Raw genomic sequence first — 18,054 nt, 5'->3', positions numbered from 1 at the left:
GTCTCTTGTCTCTACGTACCCCCATTGCACGTCTCGGGCTAGTCGTTCAGATGCGCGGTAGATGTCAAGTATCTGTACTGCACCTTTCCGCCCCTTGTACAACCCGGACTTTAATGCATGCTGAGGGGGTTCGTCAGGTTCGGCTTCAGATCGTAGACTGTGGTTTCTTGGGTCTTCTTCATTCTCCGCTGGGTCGGTAGGGTCTACTCTTGCTTCTTCTTCGGCCCGAGGAAGCATGGCGGGAGCCTGTCTTTCCGCTCCTCTTGCTCGTCCGGGTTCAGCGGGTGCAGGTTCGACGAGATCCCGCTCCTCTTCCCACGAAATGAGACTGTGCGCCACGATGCTCCCTGGGCGTGAGGCTAAAGGGTCCCTCCTGACCGTACTGGACTGAGGGCGAGGGGGCGATGGACTCCTGCTAATGTCTCTCCTTGGGCCTCCCCTGGTCCCCCTTTGTGAGCCCAGTGAGTCAATACTGCACGCTGGGACTCCCTCGGGGGTCCTCTCTAGCCGAGGCTTCGGAGTTGACACTGCTTCGGATGGCCACTGCTTCTGAGGAGTCGTCTGGGTTGAACCAGCCAGAGCTGCAGACAGCCTCTCCTCGTTTTGTTTTGGGGAGGAAGCTACTACGAGCTCTGTTCCTGCTGGTAGTAGATGGCTCCGTTCTAGGCACACCTGTCCTGCCACTTCAGCAGCCAGGCGGGCTTCCAGCCATGTGAGGGTGTGAGAACGTAAGCCGTCCATGTACATGACAAGCCTCCGAGCTCCTCGGTCAATGGCTCCTCGTATCCCTTCCTCCAGTCGTTTTGCCATCTCTTTCTGGTATCCTTCTAAGTCATGCTTTCCTTCGTACTCCCTGATAGGGATGTGCAAGGTGAACCAATAGCGGCTTACGCCTCCACTGGTTGCCATCAGGTTTATCCTTGACCCTTGACTTGTCCTCTTCTGTAATTCGTGCTTCACTTCATCACGATAATCGCTTCCCATTAGGTCTCTCAGGTTGGACTTAAACTTCTTATTTCTGGGCTTGTATTGGTCGTCGGTAAAGATCAGCAAGGCATCCGCCGTCAGGTCCCTCAGGTCCCCCACATATTGGTACAAGGCTTTATCCCCATACCGCAGCAAGGGTAAGACTCCCGTGGGCAGAGGCCTCAGGTCTGGCATGTGTGAGTCCTCTTCTCTGGGTGTCTTATCCAGCCTCTTAGGGGTATGGTCCCTTGTGCGGTGGGGCACATCCACCCTCACCGGGCCTATCAGGCTTGGTCTAGTAGGTTGTGCGGGCTCGGCGTGTTTCACCAGCTCGGGCCGGCCTTGCGGTGTCCTTTCCGTCGGTCCTGCTGCGTCCATTACCCTTGCCGCTCGAACCGGCCTTGTCGGTTCTCTGCCTATCCTCTCATATAGGGGCGGTTCAGGCGGCTTTCTTTTCTCTGTCTCTTCTTTTGGACTCGGATCAGGGGTATGTGGTCTAGGGAGGGGAGTCCAGGACGTCCAGGATGTAACTGGGTCGGCTTTCTGGTCCTCGGTACTGCTGAGTGATATGGGACGGCTTTCCTCCTCCGGCCCTGGGACCGGTGTTCGCGGTTTCCCCAAGGATGGTCCGGCTTCCTCGGTGGTTTGTAGCTCGAGCCTGGGATGTAGCGCATCCATGACCTCCATATCGTCTGACCAGTGGAGGTCCTCGAGGTCCCCAATCGCCTGGGTCTCTTCCCATCTCCTCCTCTTCTCTGCCATCAATTCCCCTAACTTCCGCAATGTCTCCTGGTGATCTTTGCGTCTCGGTATGGCTTTGGTGTTGATGTTGACCAGGTCCGGCTGGACCTTCACTTCCTTAGCCAACATCTTTACTATGCCGTCGTAGCCCTCGGAGGTGCTCACCAGATGGGTGATGGGTCCTCCCTTCCAGGTTGTCAGCAAGTCGTTCCACCAGGCCAGCCACTGTTGGGTCTTGCTGTCGTTACTTGGTGTCTTGTTGGGGTGGCTGACCACCATGACCATCTGGTCCCCCTCCGGGCTTGGTCGTAAGGTTTGCGCAAACGCTCTTCCTTCTGTTAGTATCTGATGCTCCAGCAGCGCTGAGAGCACACCCGGATCGGTCGACGGGTTCAGTCCTTCGTACTCCCGTCGCACCTGGTCCGCCCATTGGTGTAGTCCTCCACCCCATAGGAGGATCTGCGTTGGTATATTGTGTTGTCCCACCAGATGAGGAGACGACACCCTTACCTTGGGTCTCGTGCCTCCTTCTGTCATCTTTTCTCCCGGAGATACGCCTAGTGATCTCCCGTAGTCGTAGGGGTGAGTTGCTGCTCCCCCAAGCCTCTCGTTCCGGTCTGAGCTAGGGAGGGAGGGCAGCGAACTGGTTACTCGACGCGGTGTTTTTCTCCGCGCCTCTTTTCTTCTGGACCTGTCGCTTGTACACAACCAGAGACGACAGAGGTCTCGTATCAGCTGAGGGCCTTCGGGTTCAGCGACAGCCTGATACTCTGGGTCGGCCACTTTACTTTGGCTTTCCCCTTCTTCTTCCGTATGAGCCGTGGCTCACACGGTTACGTTGACGTTGCTCCTTTGCTCCGTCCAACGTTGTCTTCAGCTGTGTTCACTCAAGAATCATGGGAAGCGTCCTTGGATCAGGCAATAAATGAATGCGATGAGCCCCAGGAAAACCATTGGGTTCCTCTGTTCCTACTACCGTCCGCAAGCACACTCCTCTTTGGTCCTTCGTACCACCCTGACTGCGCGTCTCCTTGGACGCTCGGGCGGGGGTGGTCGGACCTCTTGACTTCCACTAGCTCCTAGTGTGGCACAGTCCTTGTCCTCCTGCCGTTGCCTTCTTGGCCACACCGGCAGGATTGTTCTTTTCCAGGGACTTGTTCCCTCAAAGAGCGACTGTCTCACACCGTTCTCAGGGTTGTATTAAACACGAAAATGTAAGTGGAGCTCACAACCGCTTTGGGAAGAAAACGCCTCTAAACTCACACTCAGGTTCTTCTGGTGCTCGGCCTCTGTACTAAACAGTCAAACCGAGCCCCACGTTGGGCGCCACGTGTTTAAATCCCTAGTTACCCAGGGGATGCAAGACCCTTACTTCCCCCTCGTGTTATGGGGGAACAGGCGCACCTCCCTGCCTGACTACTCCGTTTAAAGGGTTACGGCCGCTCGCGTGAAGGAAGGGCCTCTTCCTTCACCTCTTCCTTCGACCCCATTATCCTCTACCCAAAATTTAGACCACCATTGTAGAGAACGCGGGCCGCGAAAGGACAACACCCCAGCCCTCATAACCAACAGTACTCCACCACAAGGTAAACAGCATGGCCAACCAAAGCGTCACAACCCCATTGGATTTCAAGTCCAACGCCTTAACCTCTCGGCCACCGTGACTGCTTGGAAAAGACCAATGGGGGCAGGTGACCCCATTGTCCTAGAACCAAAATGTTGCTGATGTCAAGGATCAGCTGGCAACATGTGCATGGGAGGAAGACACATGGTTTGTGTGAGGAGCTACACAAGTCTTTCCACTTCTAGTTAAAAGCCAGGCACCTCACATCGTTTCCATAAAGTACCAAGGGATTGTCCTGTTGCCCTTGTATTTTGTGGGCAAAAAGGAGGCGTTTGCAAGTGGACCTCAGACCCTATCACTGGTCACCTGAACAGGGACTTGAATCCCGGACACTCAGATCAAAAGTCTAATGTTCAGTTGACTGGCTCAAACTTAGTCTTGTCTGACCACTCTTTTGTCCAGAAGATATTTGGCTAATGTGGTCTGATTTCTTAAACCTGCAAATGTCCAAATACACAAGGGTATTGTCTCTGTAGGGCGCATTGACACACAGTTTGCCAATTGGGAACCACACAAGTGCTGTGCAAGAGTGGAGCGCAAACATGAATAAACACTGACACTGATGCACCCAGAGAACGTCCCTGGGTGGGCTCGAACCACCAGCCTCCCGGTTAACAGCCGAGCGCGCTGACCGATTGCGCCACAGAGACTCACACCCTGCCAACTTCTGTTCAGTTGAAGCCATACTAACGCATGCTATGCTTCCAGCATGCCCTTTGTTTTGGATGTGACTCGCACCTTCCCTGAAATGTTACACCTCCTTCTGTGGTCAAGTACAGTACGCCAGAAGATTTCTGCTCCTTCATCCTCAACACCGAGAAGGCCAAGGAGATGGCCGTGCACACAAGGAGTAACTTGTTTAAGTAAACCTTTTCGACCTAGCACCTTTGCGATCTTCCAGGACTGTGGATAAACGCCATTGTCAATAATTAAATTATTAAATTAAATTATCGAACCACCAACCTCTTAGTTAACAGCCAAACGTGCTGACCAATTGCGTGACAGAGACTACAACAGCATGACTGCAGTAAGGTTTCAATAATTGCTGTCCACCTTAACTCTCGGGTGGTCCGGTCTGTTACGTTTCAGGTGTCATTCTGAATTCTGCCCTTTCGCAGGAAAAGAGCCTTTGTACTTTTTCAACATGAGTTCTAAAGAAAGGTATAAGCTGAGATATACTGCATTGGCCGGGAATCGGACCCGGGCCTCCCGCTTGGCAAGCGAGAATTCTACCACTGAACCACCAATGCCACGTTGGAAAACACTGTCGGAGAACAAATTAAATTGTCGAGTGGATGTGCCTCTGCAAAGTGGCGCTAAATGACAAAACATCACAACACACGCACAGGATGCCAGGGGAGGCCGAGTACAAACAGAGCTGAGCGAGAGGGCATAAGAAAAAAATTTGTGACCTTGTGGTGGTTACCCGACAGCACCAAGGATATGGTGCACGTCTGATGCGCAATGCATGCCAGATGATGTTCATCTAGCGAGCAGACATTCTTGTGGGGGACAAGCTCAACTGTAGGAATGTTAAGAGAACTGACCAGTCCGCTATCAATGAAGTTCTCGTCCGCCCCAGAGTCAATTAATGCTGTGGTAGGAGAAGCTTCCCCCGCCCAGGATATCGTACCTTCCACCTGAAGTCGGCCCACCAAAGCGGATGACGCAGCCGGTGTGGTTGGAGCGGGCAGTGCCAGCAGCTGGGGAATATCCCTGGTGGAGGAAGAGCATTGGCGTGCTGGGCGAACTGGACCGCGGGAAATTGTGTGTAGGACTCCCACAGTACAGGCACAGCCACAGGCGTAGACGGTGACTCCTCTCCGCTGACGAAAGGCGACTGGCTCCCAGTTGCATGGGGACGACACTCCCGACGTCGTCAGACGGCGCTCCACTGCTGGAGCAGGGAGGGAGGAGTGGTGCCGGAAGAGCCCCGGGAGGTGGGATTTGGAGCCGACGTGTGGGTCGGAGCGGCTCCGCCCGATACGCGTTTCGTAGCGCCTTGTCATTCCAGCAGCTCTCTGCCGCTATCCCGGTTAGCTCAGTTGGTCAGCGTGTGGTGCTAATAATGCCAAGGTCATGGGTTCAACCCCTCGTACTGGCCACTCTTCTTTATGTGCTCCAGGAACAACAAAACGGCGACAACCCACTTGCCCCCTGTTTAAATCCCTAGTTACCCAGGGGATGCAAGACCCTTACTTCCCCCTCGTGTTATGGGGGAACAGGCGCACCTCCCTGCCTGACTACTCCGTTTAAAGGGTTACGGCCGCTCGCGTGAAGGAAGGGCCTCTTAGTCAGGGGCGAGAGAGACTCACCCAGGTATTAACAGCCACGGCTTGGCAGAGGTGGCCCCGCTGCATCCGGGCCTACACACAAACCAGAGTAACCGCGGGTTGGTTGTGAGTGACACCGGACCCTCTGCTTTTAAGGCTGCTCTCTCTCTGATATGGATTGTTGCTCTTGTTAAGGACCTGGGGTTATTTACTCATCTATTAGCGATCAGAGGGACCTATAGGTTGTAGGTTACCGGAACAACCGAAAAAGGAATTTTGTTACAACACACGCTTTACTCTTTTATGTCACAGAAACAAAGAGAGACAAGTCTCTGTAAAAGGGAGAAAAGGTTTATTAAAGTTTAGCAAGGGCAATTCAGCAGGATTAGATAGACTATAAGGTAAAAGATAAACAGGACTAGCCGCGTGAGCTCCACTCACCTACCTGACCGAGGAGGCATAAGCTGTAAGCTAGCGCCTCGCTCTTATCAGTAGTAGTAAGCCGCAGGAGATGATAAAAAGTCCCGTAAGATAAAAAGGCCTGCCGGGGGTTGATCGGATCAGGCGGGAAACCGGGTGATCAATCCGACGTCCTTCCTTTGGTTCACTGGTATTCCGGAGTATCACTTGGGCAAGGCGGGTTTGGGGACAGCGGTGGCTGGCTCCTGGTCCCCGTTGGCTCGACTCGAATCCCGGGAGAGTTCCAGTGAACTTTCTTCTTATGTGGAGTGCAGCGTTCATCTGGCCCGAGGAGGCTTCTCTTCCTCGGCTTCTTGCAGTTGAGATCGTGCGGGTGGTCAATGGTTGCTGTCCTCTGAGTCTTCTTGGGAGCCTAGGGAGCTTCTTGTAGTGCTGCCTCTTTGTTAGGCAGCCTGGAACCAGCCTAGAGCACTGAGAATTCATTCCCTTTATGCTCTGTTTAAGCCCTGCCCTTGTCCCTCCTTTCCTTCATGGGTCCTCCCCGAGGGAGTTGACTTTCATCCAGTATTTTTCCTATGTCCCGCCTTTCTCCGCCCAAAAGGTGGTCCTTTTCGCTAGAAGGGGATCTCCCTTGTGACCTTTGGCCTAGATAGACGATGTTTGACCTACTTTGTGAGTTTGGAGCTCATAACGGCGGTTTAATGACATCTCATACTTATCTTAGTCATACAACCATAATGCCATGTTGTTACAACTTTGATTATAGGGCTACATAAATCATCACATCAAATCATCACATTTAATCACATTTAAGAGCCTGGCGAAGCGATAGTTATGCAAGAGTCCCTGTGGTTCTGGAAGTGCGGTGGAAAGTATGTGTGTGTGTTGTCCCTATAAATGCACATGTCTTCCAAATGACATGAGGTATCAACTGACTTGTGTTTTGTGTAGTTGCTTGTCTAAAAGCGATAGAAAAGCGATTGATGAACGTGTTTGAACTGTTTCCCGTTTACTATTCAGTACAACTAACCATACATGTTGTTTTTGTCTACCTCTGGCGTACAAATCATAGATTACACCCCCTCCGTCCGGCCCTTGGACGGAGGTGTCTTTCCAGGTCACTCGACACCCCCTCCAGGAATCCGCTTTGTTACCCTTAACTATGCCGGATTATTACAATGTGACCGGGAAGTTGTATGAAAGTCCACATAGAACAGTCCAGCTGGCGCATGAAGTCCTCAGAGTCCCTGGTCCTCGAGACCCTCAGGGCGGAGAGGGTTGACGACCTGGACCGGGCGCGACTCTTCATTACGGCTCGCCGGGAGAGGACCTCCCTGCGCCGCGATCCTATCGAGGGCGTCGAGTAGGGCCCTAGCCGCAGACACGGAACGGAGGACATCATCCACCACCAGCTCCACCGAGGGAGGCAGTGGGGGAGAGAGTGGAGAAAAAGGGGGAGACTCCGGCTCCTCGGCGGAGGGTCCCCTGTCGTCGTCCTCCGGCTCGGGTTCAGGGGTGCAAGGCCCCCTCTTGGCCGAGACGCCCCCGGGCGCGCTGGTCGTAGGAAGGGAGTCGTCGTCGTGCTCCATAGTCGTCGTGCCTTCAGCGTCCTCATCGGCCACGATGGTACCGGTCTGGCGTCGCATCACCTTAGCGGGAGATCCCACGCTCGGCCGGTCCTTCACCATCGCCCCAGCGTCTTCATTGGCCGGGCGCCTAAGAAAGACTGGCAGCGGCTGACCATAGGGACCCAGGCCGACGCACATCCCGCATTCCAGATGTGTTGAAGCGGTGAGCTTGCCATCGGGGTATCTCCAAGTGGAATGGTAGACCCCCTCGAAGTAGCCGAGCACTTGGTTGTCCGGGGTCCTCCACACCTTTCTCCGCTGGCGGATACCTCCATACACTCGTTGGATTTCTGCAGCCCTGGATTGCACCATCCAGAACGGGGTGCATCTCATTTCATCCAGGGGTAGCTCCAGGGTAGCCTTGTGGTACACCCCATAAGGCGTATGGTCGTTGGCAACAGACCAGTTGTAATAACACCTCTGGTAGGGGAAACAGCAAAAACCCCAGAAGATGTTGTCCTTTACCCAGGCGAAGTCCATATCTCTGTTCCCACAGGACAGGCATCGGGGTTCAGTCTATGGATGGTAAAAATGTAACAGTTCATCATGCTCAAGAAAAAAGAAAAAAGGAAAAAGAAAACACGCTCGATGGTCAGCGCGTCGCTCGTGGCGAGAGGGTGACATGCCAGGTTGCCGTTGTCACCCTGGGCGTAAGAGGTCTAGAGAGCCCCGCCACACGTTGAGCAGTAACCGGGAAGAAGGCAGCGTAAGTCATGAACCAGGCAACTAAACAGAGCTGACTGACCAAGTCTACCCAAACTAGAGCGGCCAATACGCCCCATCCTATCCCCCAGCTCACTAGGGCTCCTGTCTTCAGCCACCATTCCTGCTTCCCTTTAAGGGTAAGACTAGCCACCAGGCTCGTAATGCGAACCAGGAGAAGGAGTATTATCAGGCCTTCCAATGCTAATGTAGCGTAGAGCATAGGGACTATAAAGGCGGAGGCTATATCCATTCCAGCCCAGATTAGGAGTAGGGCCACTTTCCCTTTCCCCATCCAGGTGGTAACATCAATAGGGATGCGGCTCATTAGGTATACCACAAAGAGGCCTAAACCCAGGCACCGTTTACTGTACAGAAGCCGTAGCCCCACCACCTTGCCTATCATCAGGATTGCAACGATAATCCTAAAGGGTTGAAACCCATTCCAAATCCCCATACACCCGTACATAGCCCAACATGAAAATAGGATCCAAAATTCTGTTTCACTTACATTCGGTATGGCCCCAGGTACCACCGGTCCTAGGAAGATTGTTGTCTCGTTTTGAGGTCTAATGCTGCTACTGCTGTTGCCAGAGTCCATGGTTAAGCTTGCTTACCTTCTCTTACCCGGTACTTGCTCTAGTGATCTCGAGGATCAGACTGTGCTGGGGTGCTCCCAGCAGCTTCTTTTATGGACAGCTTGGCTCCTCCCTTGACTCCTCCCTCGGATGTCCGGTGAGACAGCTTCCTCTTTTGCTCAGCCAGCTGCTGATTGGTTACTGGTAGCCCCGCCTTCCAACTGAGGGTGGAGCTATGGGTCACATCCTCTTTTGGTCTCGCAGTCCTGGTTTGGCTGCGGGCGTGAAGGGTGTCCCAGCCTGTACTCTCCTTTCGCCTCAAGGCTCTGATTCCTCCTCTGATCAGTAGTGGTAATATGATGGCTGCAGCGATGATTCCCGCTGCCAACAGCAGCCACGGCCACAACTTGGCTAACAGGCTGTTGATCCATCCTCCCACAGTGGAGGCCACACCATCTGCTAGTCCGGTCACCCCACTGACCACTGCCTCGCCTGTCCTAGCGAGTACTCTGCCCGTCACTTCGATCCAGGTGCACTCGTGCTCCAGAGCCCCACTGCCACAGTGCAGCCAGTGCTCGCTGGGGGAGTAACAGGACCCTTGGTTATACAGACGGTTGGGTCCGATCCACTCAAAGCCGGAGATCTCTTGGCCTTTGCATAGGCTTTGTCGGAAAGCATGTCCTTCGGATAGGAGAAAAGCTGCGTTGCCTACTTCAGGCAACACCTCCAGCCATCCTCTTGTTCTGTTCGCAATCCCAGGCCCTGTCAGTTTGGCCAGGCAGTGCGCCTGTTTTTGTGGATGAAAAGCTCGTTTCCATCCTCCTTGATGACTTTTCTCCCATCTTGCCCCTAGCTGGAAGGTTTCGACCGAATCATTACGGTAGCGAACGTTACCATACCACTTCCAGGCCTCGATTGCTCTGCAATCGCCTCGGGCTAAGGTCACTTCGCAGATGGTCTCCTCCGTGTTGCACTTCATCTTCCAGGGCTGAGGCTGTACCGCTATTGGAGGGTTCTGTTCCTCCTTCTTGAGCGCGCGCTCCCTGGAGTATACAGTGGCTATATACTGGTATCTCACCCAGTAGTTGTCAGAAGCAGTTAGGCATGGCAGAACCCACATCTGGACCTCCTTAGGATTCAGTCCCCACCACGTCTGTGTCTCATCCCGGTGGTGATTTTCTTCCCACGCTTGTAGAACGCCTTTCATAGTCCCGTTTTTCTTTAGGTCCCCACAGTCATAGATCCACTGGGGGATTACCCCATCTTGTACTTCATTCAGGGTACAACGAGGTGATGCTCCGTTGTTCCACCATACCGTCCCGTTCAGGCTTTCATAGGCTGTTTTGACCACGCATTGGTCGATCTTGTTAAAGTCGTCCTTGCCTACCCCTTTCAGGTCATCAGGAGTAGGTAGGCGCTGCACCAGAAAGTTACTGTTGATCGGGCCGTACACCCCTGTCATGTCAAAGAGCTGACTGCTCCAGGCCCCCGCGTAGTGCTTTAGATTCTTCCGCCATACCCAAGGAAGCGAGTCGTTCAACCAGGTGTCGATTTGTACTCCTCCCGGCTGATAGGTGACTGCTTCCTGGGTGAGCACTAGGAAGTTCTCGGCACACGCCTTACCCAGCGTCCAGTAACATCTATCCAGATGGAGCATGGACGCCAGGCAGGCTATTACCAATGGGTGTCTGTGCTTCAGCTTCTGCAACAGTTGGTACGCGTTTGAGCCTGTCGACATGTTCTTCTGTAGTTGCAAGAGCATCCCTTCAATCTTGGGTTTCCATACGGCCGGTTTAGTGACGACCACTTCTTTAGGCCCACCCATGGTTGACCCTACCAGGGTATTCACCTCTGTCCTGAGATGGCGTTCAGGAACAGGCCAGTCGGAAGGGCCCATTTTGATGAATCTTTTATTTCTTCTTCCCGAGGGTGTCACATACCTTGCCGTGGTCCAGATCTGTTCCGGGCCAGGGGTGGTGGTTGTCTCTGCTACTTTTGGGCAGGACCCCCCTTTAGGGACTAGTAGTTGCGGTGGAGGACTTGTGGCCGGGATATCTGTGTCATTTCCCGTGCCGTTGGTGCACGTCAGAGTCAAACAGCTCCAACAGGGTTCCCACTTGGGTCTCAGACTCTCGCAGACATTCCCGTCGTTCTGGTACGGTGCCTCAAGGACTATCCCCTTCTTCCATATGCCTTGGTTGTTCTGTCCTGGCACCGGTACACAGACGTATGTGCAATGCCAGGCGGGGCTTTCTCCTTCTTTCTCTAGCCAATTGCAGGACACGGTTTTGGTAGTTTTGCTTTCCCAGACGTGTACTTCCACTTGTAGGTGGTCTTTTGAGGGTTGTTCGCATTCCGGGGTTGCTGTCCAGAACTTTCCGTTAAGGCCTTCTTGGTTTATATAGTTCTGGAGGTCAGTGTTGTTCAGGAGCAGTGTTTTTCCATCCTCTGCTGCTTCCGCTTGTTCGTCGTTTATTAAGGCTCTGATCCCATACCGAACACCGGTTGTCTCGGGGATCCACTTGATGTTGAAGTGGTACTCTTGGGTTTCCCAGCAGCTCTGGGTGAACCGTTTAGTGGTTCTGTGACGGACCCTGATTAGGTCCAACGCCGACGTCTCTACAGACGGGGGCGGTGTTGGTCGTAGGACAGTGGTCCTTACATTCCCTCTTGAGAGTGTGTACACCACTATACCCAACATAAATAAGGCTGCCATCCAGCCGCCAATCAGGAGGGTGCCTGGCGAGAATCTGCGTCTTGGTCGCCTTGGTAGCGGTTGCTCATATATGGTCTCGGGAGGAATATTACTGCTGCGGAGGTTCTCATAGATGACTTCGGGGGTTGGTTCTTCATAAATGGGTTCTAATTCGTAATGCTGTCCAGGATCAGGTTCTTGTAGGGGGACTTGACTGGTGGCTTGGACAGCTTGGAGGAGTTGGCTTAAACGGACATGGTCGAGGCCACTGCCGGCAGGCATCGTTGCTTCCCTTTTCTCCTGGGATGCTGTCTTGTAGGTCTTGAGAACGCAATGACTCTCTCCTTCTTCAGTGGCTCGTAATATGCCGCTTTTTCTCCCTCCAGCTTATGGTCCAACCCACGCCACACCCATTTCCATGACGTCACCAGCCACTCCTTTACGGGTAGGGCTGGTCCTTCTTTGATCCAGATAACCCGTCCCTCGCTGGAGACCTCATGGTCATCTATTTCGGGGTCTTTAGTACTGGGCGTGACTTGTAGGAATTCTTCGTAGAGGGGCTGGTCTTCTGTTGGTCCGAATCCAGTCTTTTTGCACCATGCCATTCTGCCAAAGGGGTGGACCTCCAGACAACTGGCCCCTCCCATTTCTATAGGCGTGTCCCCATAGCATGCGTCATATTTTGTACTGAAAGTGTGTAAGGCTAATGTTGTGTTTTCTATGACCCAGGACTTCCTGTTTCGGGTCTTAGCTTGAAGATGTCGGTACATATTCTTGCTGGTTGTCCACAGTAGCATCCCCGCCACTCGGATTTCTACGTATTCATCTTGTAAGGGGTCGGAGTAATTGGGTCCCCATTTTAGGTCTATGGGTATCCCGTTGAAGGTGATTCGGCTGGCGTTGAGGATCCATGGAGCTCTGGCTGGAAAATCGCGATCGTTGCTCTGGCGGTGGTATTGTGGAGGCCATGGGAGATAGCGGCACTCCAGCCGTCCATTCCCATAGGTGCTGGGCCCATTCCACACATGCACGTCGATTTCCTTCAGTATGTCTGGTTCATCCAGGGCTCCTTTCCTCCGCCACATGCGGGACTTGGTCCAATAGTTGTCGGATGTACGGGTCATGCAGTTGATGTGATAGTCTTTCTTGGGCACGTTCGTGGTAGGTCCCGGTCCAATTGGGTTATTCTTTGTCTTGTTCTTTTGGGACGTCCACGCGATGTGATACATGAGCATCATTGTTTACTGGTTGATGGCCTTTTTCCCCACGGCCAGCACTTTTCTCCCAGCTTTTTGGGTTTCGGTTGCTTCCTGGCAACTCTTCGATAGTCTGGTTTTACTGCAGCCTCTGCTTCTTCCTCCACGACCTCTTCTTCTTTTATGGTAAATCTCACTGTCTGAGCACTTTTATCCTCTACCGAAGGACTTCCTTCCTTCCTGGGGGCGTGGTCTTCCCCCTGGGGGTTGTCTTCTTCTCGCGCTGATTCGTCTATCAGTAACTCCCCCTCTGAGGTGGCTTGATCTTGCGGTGACTTCACCCTTAGCCGTTCTAACGTGGTTTTCACCTCCACTTCGAGCCCCACCCCAAAGAGTCCCTTGTACGGCTCTATGGCCATATTCACTCGTACCTTGACTCCGGTGATGTGCTCTCGGTGGCTAGGAGACAAGCTCCATGTAGCCCTGGACCCAGGTACCTGTAAAAGGCCGTCCACTTCTGGGTCTTCAGGTGTTATCAGGTACGACCCTTCCTTATATAGGTACAACATCGTCCTTCTCCACCCATCCAGTGCTGTGGTGTATCCGAACAAGTTACAGGTCTGCATGTCCTTGGCTTTTAGAGGGTCCGCTTCCCTCAACTGGAGGTCTGGTCGGTTAATGACTTCTAACACAAGTGTGGCCCAGGTCAGCAGCTCCCACTGGCCGACTCCTACATACGTGGGCTTCGTCTGCGCCCATCTCCAGTCGGGCGGTCGATACACTCTCATGACCTGTGGTGCTCGTTTAGAACCCTCAACCACAGGTTGCATGAGAACTGGCCACACGTGGAGTGGCCACATGGCTTGTAGCATGCCTCCAAAGGCCTTCCATTGCTGGCTTGTCTTGTCCTGTCCCTCCGGCGTCATGGCGGCTTCTACCTCCCATCCGCCTCGGAAGGGTAGCAAGGGAGCCAACGGGCTCACAGCCCGAGTTACTCTCCATCCACCAGACATCCCAGCCTCGATTAACTGTCCATTCCCTAGTCCCGCGAGGCATGACGGACAGTACCATAGGGTTTTTCCATCCCAGGTACACGAACAGTCCTGCTCGATATTCTCGGTGCCAGGGAATCCTACATCCCATTGCTCCTGGAGCTGCAGCCGCAATAGCTGTGTTCCTCTACAGCAGGAGCAGACGTAGGTGTCCAACACCTTGGCCGGGTGATGTCTTACCAGGTTTCTCATTCTCCCTATGTCCTGGTCCGGATGACCAGGAGGTCGCATGAAGCTAGGTCCGCTCAATATAGTTGGCAACTCTTTTTCCACTCCACAGACGGCACAGTCAAAATCAGCCTTGTACCATCTCACTTTCTCTGCCAGTTCCGTTAGGCAACCCCTTCTAGCGTTCTCCAGCAAGGACAACGCTCTGCCGGCCCAAATACCGGTCAGTGTTCTTCTTGTGACAACCAACCCTTTGATGGTGGCCAGTCCAATGAAGGGTGGTTCGGCTGTGTGTTGTCTGGCCATTCTTCCTCTAGTTATTCCTTGGTCTGAGTCGGAGTCCCGGGCATGGGCTTCAACTGCTCCACTCCTTGGATCCCTTTCTTCTTCAACCGTACCGTGTTACGGTCCAAGATTTCCTCCACTGTGTCGGTCTGTTCGTACTTGGCTTTCACGGCTGTATTGCTAGGTGCCTCTCTTGCCTTGATCCACACTCGCTGTCCAACGTAGAATGGGCCTGAAACCTTCTGCTCTTCCTTTTTTATCTGTCTACGCCCTGTGTCTGACGCCACAAAGGGGCGTTGGTTTAACTCTTCTGAGGGGGAAGGTCTATCTTGTCTCCACCTTCCATTGAGTTGCACCGCTATTTCCAGAGCCTTAGTGCTCCACTCTTTTCCATTGGCGTTCTTCCCTAACCAATTCTTGATCAGGCCAATAGTTCTCTCGGCGACTCCGTTCGCTTGGGGTGTGTACGGGGGCGAGTACACTCGTTCCACTCCCCATTTCTGGCACCATTTGTCCATTACAGCATTCTTGAAGGGCGTTCCGTTGTCCGTCCTCAATTCCTTTGGTATGCCTAACCACAAACAGCCTTCTTCCAAAGTACGCAACACGCTGTTGGCGTTGGCGCTTCTCACCGCCTTCAATCCGACTTGTCCCGACATAGTGTCCACAAGCACTATAAGATACTTTTCTCCTTTCGTACCTTTCACCCCCATAGGCCCGGCTATGTCCATACACACCGAGCCCCATGGGATTGTGCTCTTGATAGTTAACCCTTCCGCTCGTTGTCCTCTGCGGCCTGCGTTGTATCGTCCACAGGCCTCACAGTTTTTCAGGGCAGCACGTATGGCTCTATTGGTGATCCAAAGGTCCTGTTTCTCCAACTCCTTCCGTGTGGGTAGTGGGCCTACATGGCCAAGCGCTTCGTGTACGGCCTGCACCACTTTCCCTACGGACTCCTGCGGGACTAGCCTTCCCTTAGGCGTCGCATCCCACTTCTCACCGCCTACGACTATGATCCGTCTTTCTTGCACGAAACGATCCACTTGATCGTTCCCTTGCCAATGAGCCCCTTCCTTCGTATGGGCTCTCTGGTGGACAACGTCTATGTCCATGTTCAGCCGTAGCTCGGCTATCTTTTTCCATAGCTCGCTGTGTGCTACCGGCTTTCCTTTTGCTCCCTCGTAGCCATTTTCTTCCCATATGGCCAGATCTTCTTTGAGGGCTTGAGCACAATAGTAACTGTCGGTTACTACTCGTATCCGTTTCACGTGTTTTTCTGTAGCCTCCAGTAGTCCTTCCAGGACCGCTGTGACTTCTCCCGCTTGAGCACTGCCAACGGTCTTCCCTCGTCGGCGTACCCGTTCGTCACCGTCTTGGTGCAGGATAAAACCCCAGTAGGCATGACGGTCGTCCCCTTTTTTAGACCCATCTGTATAGAGGATCCAGGCGAACGTCTGCTCTTTTTCATGACTGGGTTCCTTGGGTTTCTTTGAAGGTGTTGCTGGCCCCATTTCGAGGTCTGGATCCAATAGGATGTCTTCCCACCTTCCCCATCTCACGTTGGTTGCTTTGGTGCTCTCAAGTGTGTTTTTTCTCAGGAACCTATGCACACTGCTCTGTGTGATTACTTTGATTCCTTGTCCTTGGGCCAAATCCTTCAAAGCACCCCAGTATTTGGCCAACACTGCTAGCTCTTTTTCTTCCTGCGGGTACTTCTTTTCCACTGACGATAAGGTGTAGCTCCACAGTGTCACCAGGCCCCCGCCTTCGTTCTTGACTGCCACCACTGCGTCGTCTTCTTCGCAGGTTACTTCCGCAACCAAGCGGGCGGTTAGACTCCTGGGCTCCAGCCTTACGGCTGCCTTGATGGCCTGTTTCAATGTTTCCAAGTGGTTCTGGTCCTCGGCTGTCCACGGCCATCCTTTGATTGCCTGCCCTTCGATCGGTTTCTTGAGTCGGGCATACAATGGTCGGGCATATTTCTGGTAGTGTGGCACGTGGTCCCGGACATAATTACACAGCCCCAAGATCTTTTGTAGCTCGTTCTCCGTTGTGGGAGGCATGATGTTTTCGATCTTCTGCCTGTACCCATCGGAGAGCCCCAGGTCCGCGGCTACCTGGAAGCCCAGATAGTCGACTTGGTACCTGGCAAGCTGACACTTCTTGATGTTGAGTTTAAGACCTGCCGTCGTGGTCCTATTGATGACTGCTTGCAACAGGTCTAGGTGTTCTTCCTCGGTGTCGCTTGCTAAGAACACATCATCAATGTACACAGCGGCTGGTAGTCCCTCCAACACCTGTAGTACCGCTGACTGGAACACATTAGGCAAGTTTTTATACCCTTGCGGTAACCGTTGCCACACGTATGCCTTTCCTCTGTGCGTGAAGGCCGTCTTTCCTTGCGAGGTCTTGGCTATCCGCAAAGAGAAGAAGCCATTCGCCAGGTCTATACATGACTTGTATTTCTTTACTCTCAACGTTTTTATGGATGCTTGGGGATTAATTAAGCTGGCTCGGTTAGCCACCGTTCTCCGGTTCAATGCCTTGAAGTTGATGACTGGTCGCCAACCGCCTCCTACCGACTCGGGCTTCTTTACTGCCTGGATCGGGCTGTTCGTGATCGGGTATGGTTCTTCCCGCAGTATGCCCAATGTCAGTAGTTCGTTGACGATCACATCCATCTCGGTTACTGCCCCTGGGTTCAGTGGGTATTGTCGTACCGGGGGATGTACTCCTCCCTCGATGGTATGTACGTACTTGGGTCCCAGATCCCCACAATCGTTCTTGAAATGGGCCACCGCGGCCCCCTCCAAGATCTGGGCCAGTCGCTGCTTCCCTGCAGGGGAAAGGTCGCTGTCCTGGACCTGCTGCGCCTTCACCGCGGCCACGTCCACGGGCTTGTACCATACCCCATGTGTGGAGCCGAGCTTGATGGTTCTTGCTTGTAGTTTCCCCAAGCGTTCTTTGAGGGACCGGGTTTTTGTTCCCTTCTTGTATAGGTCTTCTACGTCCCTCAGGGTTATTAAGTTATTAGGGCCCATAAGCCATATTAGCCCTTTCCATATCCCAAACGGCATCCGCTTGGCTGTTCCATCTGCCAACATGACGTCCAAGTGTCCTTTTGGTTTGAGGCGTCTGCGGGTCATCGACACCTCAGCCCCTGTGTCCACCAAGTAGGGCACGCCTTCTACGTCTGTATAGAGCATGTCCCCACTACGGTAGACACTGGCCTGTATGACCCGCACCTCGTTGGTCATCATTGGCTTGGCCCTCCGGCTCCCGCTGCTCTACGGGACTCACGGAGGGCTGTCCTTTCTTCTGGTGTCATTTTGTTGTACTCTTCAGCTGATACAAATCCTCCAGGATTCTTTTTTAGAGGAGGTCTTTGCTGCCTTGGCATAGGCGTAGGACCGCTGCTCGGCCTTTGCTGGCTAGGCTCAGAAGGCCTCTGAGGTTGACTTGTCCTGGTATCTGAGCGGCGTTCATTAAGCCCTTGCCTTGCCCTACGCTTGTCAGCGAAATGCTTCCTGAGCAGGTCCCACTTCCTCACCGTGGCGTTAATGACATCCAACTTTGCATCAACCTCCAAGGTCACAAAAAGCTGCTCGCTTTCTGCTCCTTTCACCACCTTTCGTAGGGCTACTACATATCTGGTAGGGCCCACCACTGATCGCATTTGATGCCAGATAGGTGCCAAGGCTTGACCTTGCCTCAGCTTCTCTCGTG

The 18,054-nt window shown here is 53.3% G+C and overlaps 2 non-coding genes across 2 annotated transcripts; both read right to left on the bottom strand.

Moving 5' to 3' along the window:
* Nucleotides 1-3,907: 3,907 nt before the first annotated feature.
* On the bottom strand, nt 3,908-3,981 carry trnan-guu (transfer RNA asparagine (anticodon GUU)). The gene has a single exon. It is a non-coding gene; the product is annotated as a tRNA-Asn (tRNA).
* A 529-nt stretch (nt 3,982-4,510) lies between these two features.
* Nucleotides 4,511-4,581, bottom strand: trnag-gcc (transfer RNA glycine (anticodon GCC)). Its single transcript has one exon. It is a non-coding gene; the product is annotated as a tRNA-Gly (tRNA).
* Between the last annotated feature and the right edge of the window lie 13,473 nt (nt 4,582-18,054).

The sequence above is a fragment of the Doryrhamphus excisus genome, unplaced genomic scaffold (genome assembly GCF_037039965.1).
Source record: "Doryrhamphus excisus strain RoL-2023G ecotype Guam unplaced genomic scaffold, RoL_Dexc_Guam_v1.1 HiC_scaffold_24, whole genome shotgun sequence".
NCBI classification, from domain to species: Eukaryota; Metazoa; Chordata; class Actinopteri; order Syngnathiformes; family Syngnathidae; genus Doryrhamphus; species Doryrhamphus excisus.
The sequence above is the reverse complement of the archived record's forward strand: the minus strand, read 5'-3'. Positions and strand labels throughout refer to the sequence as shown.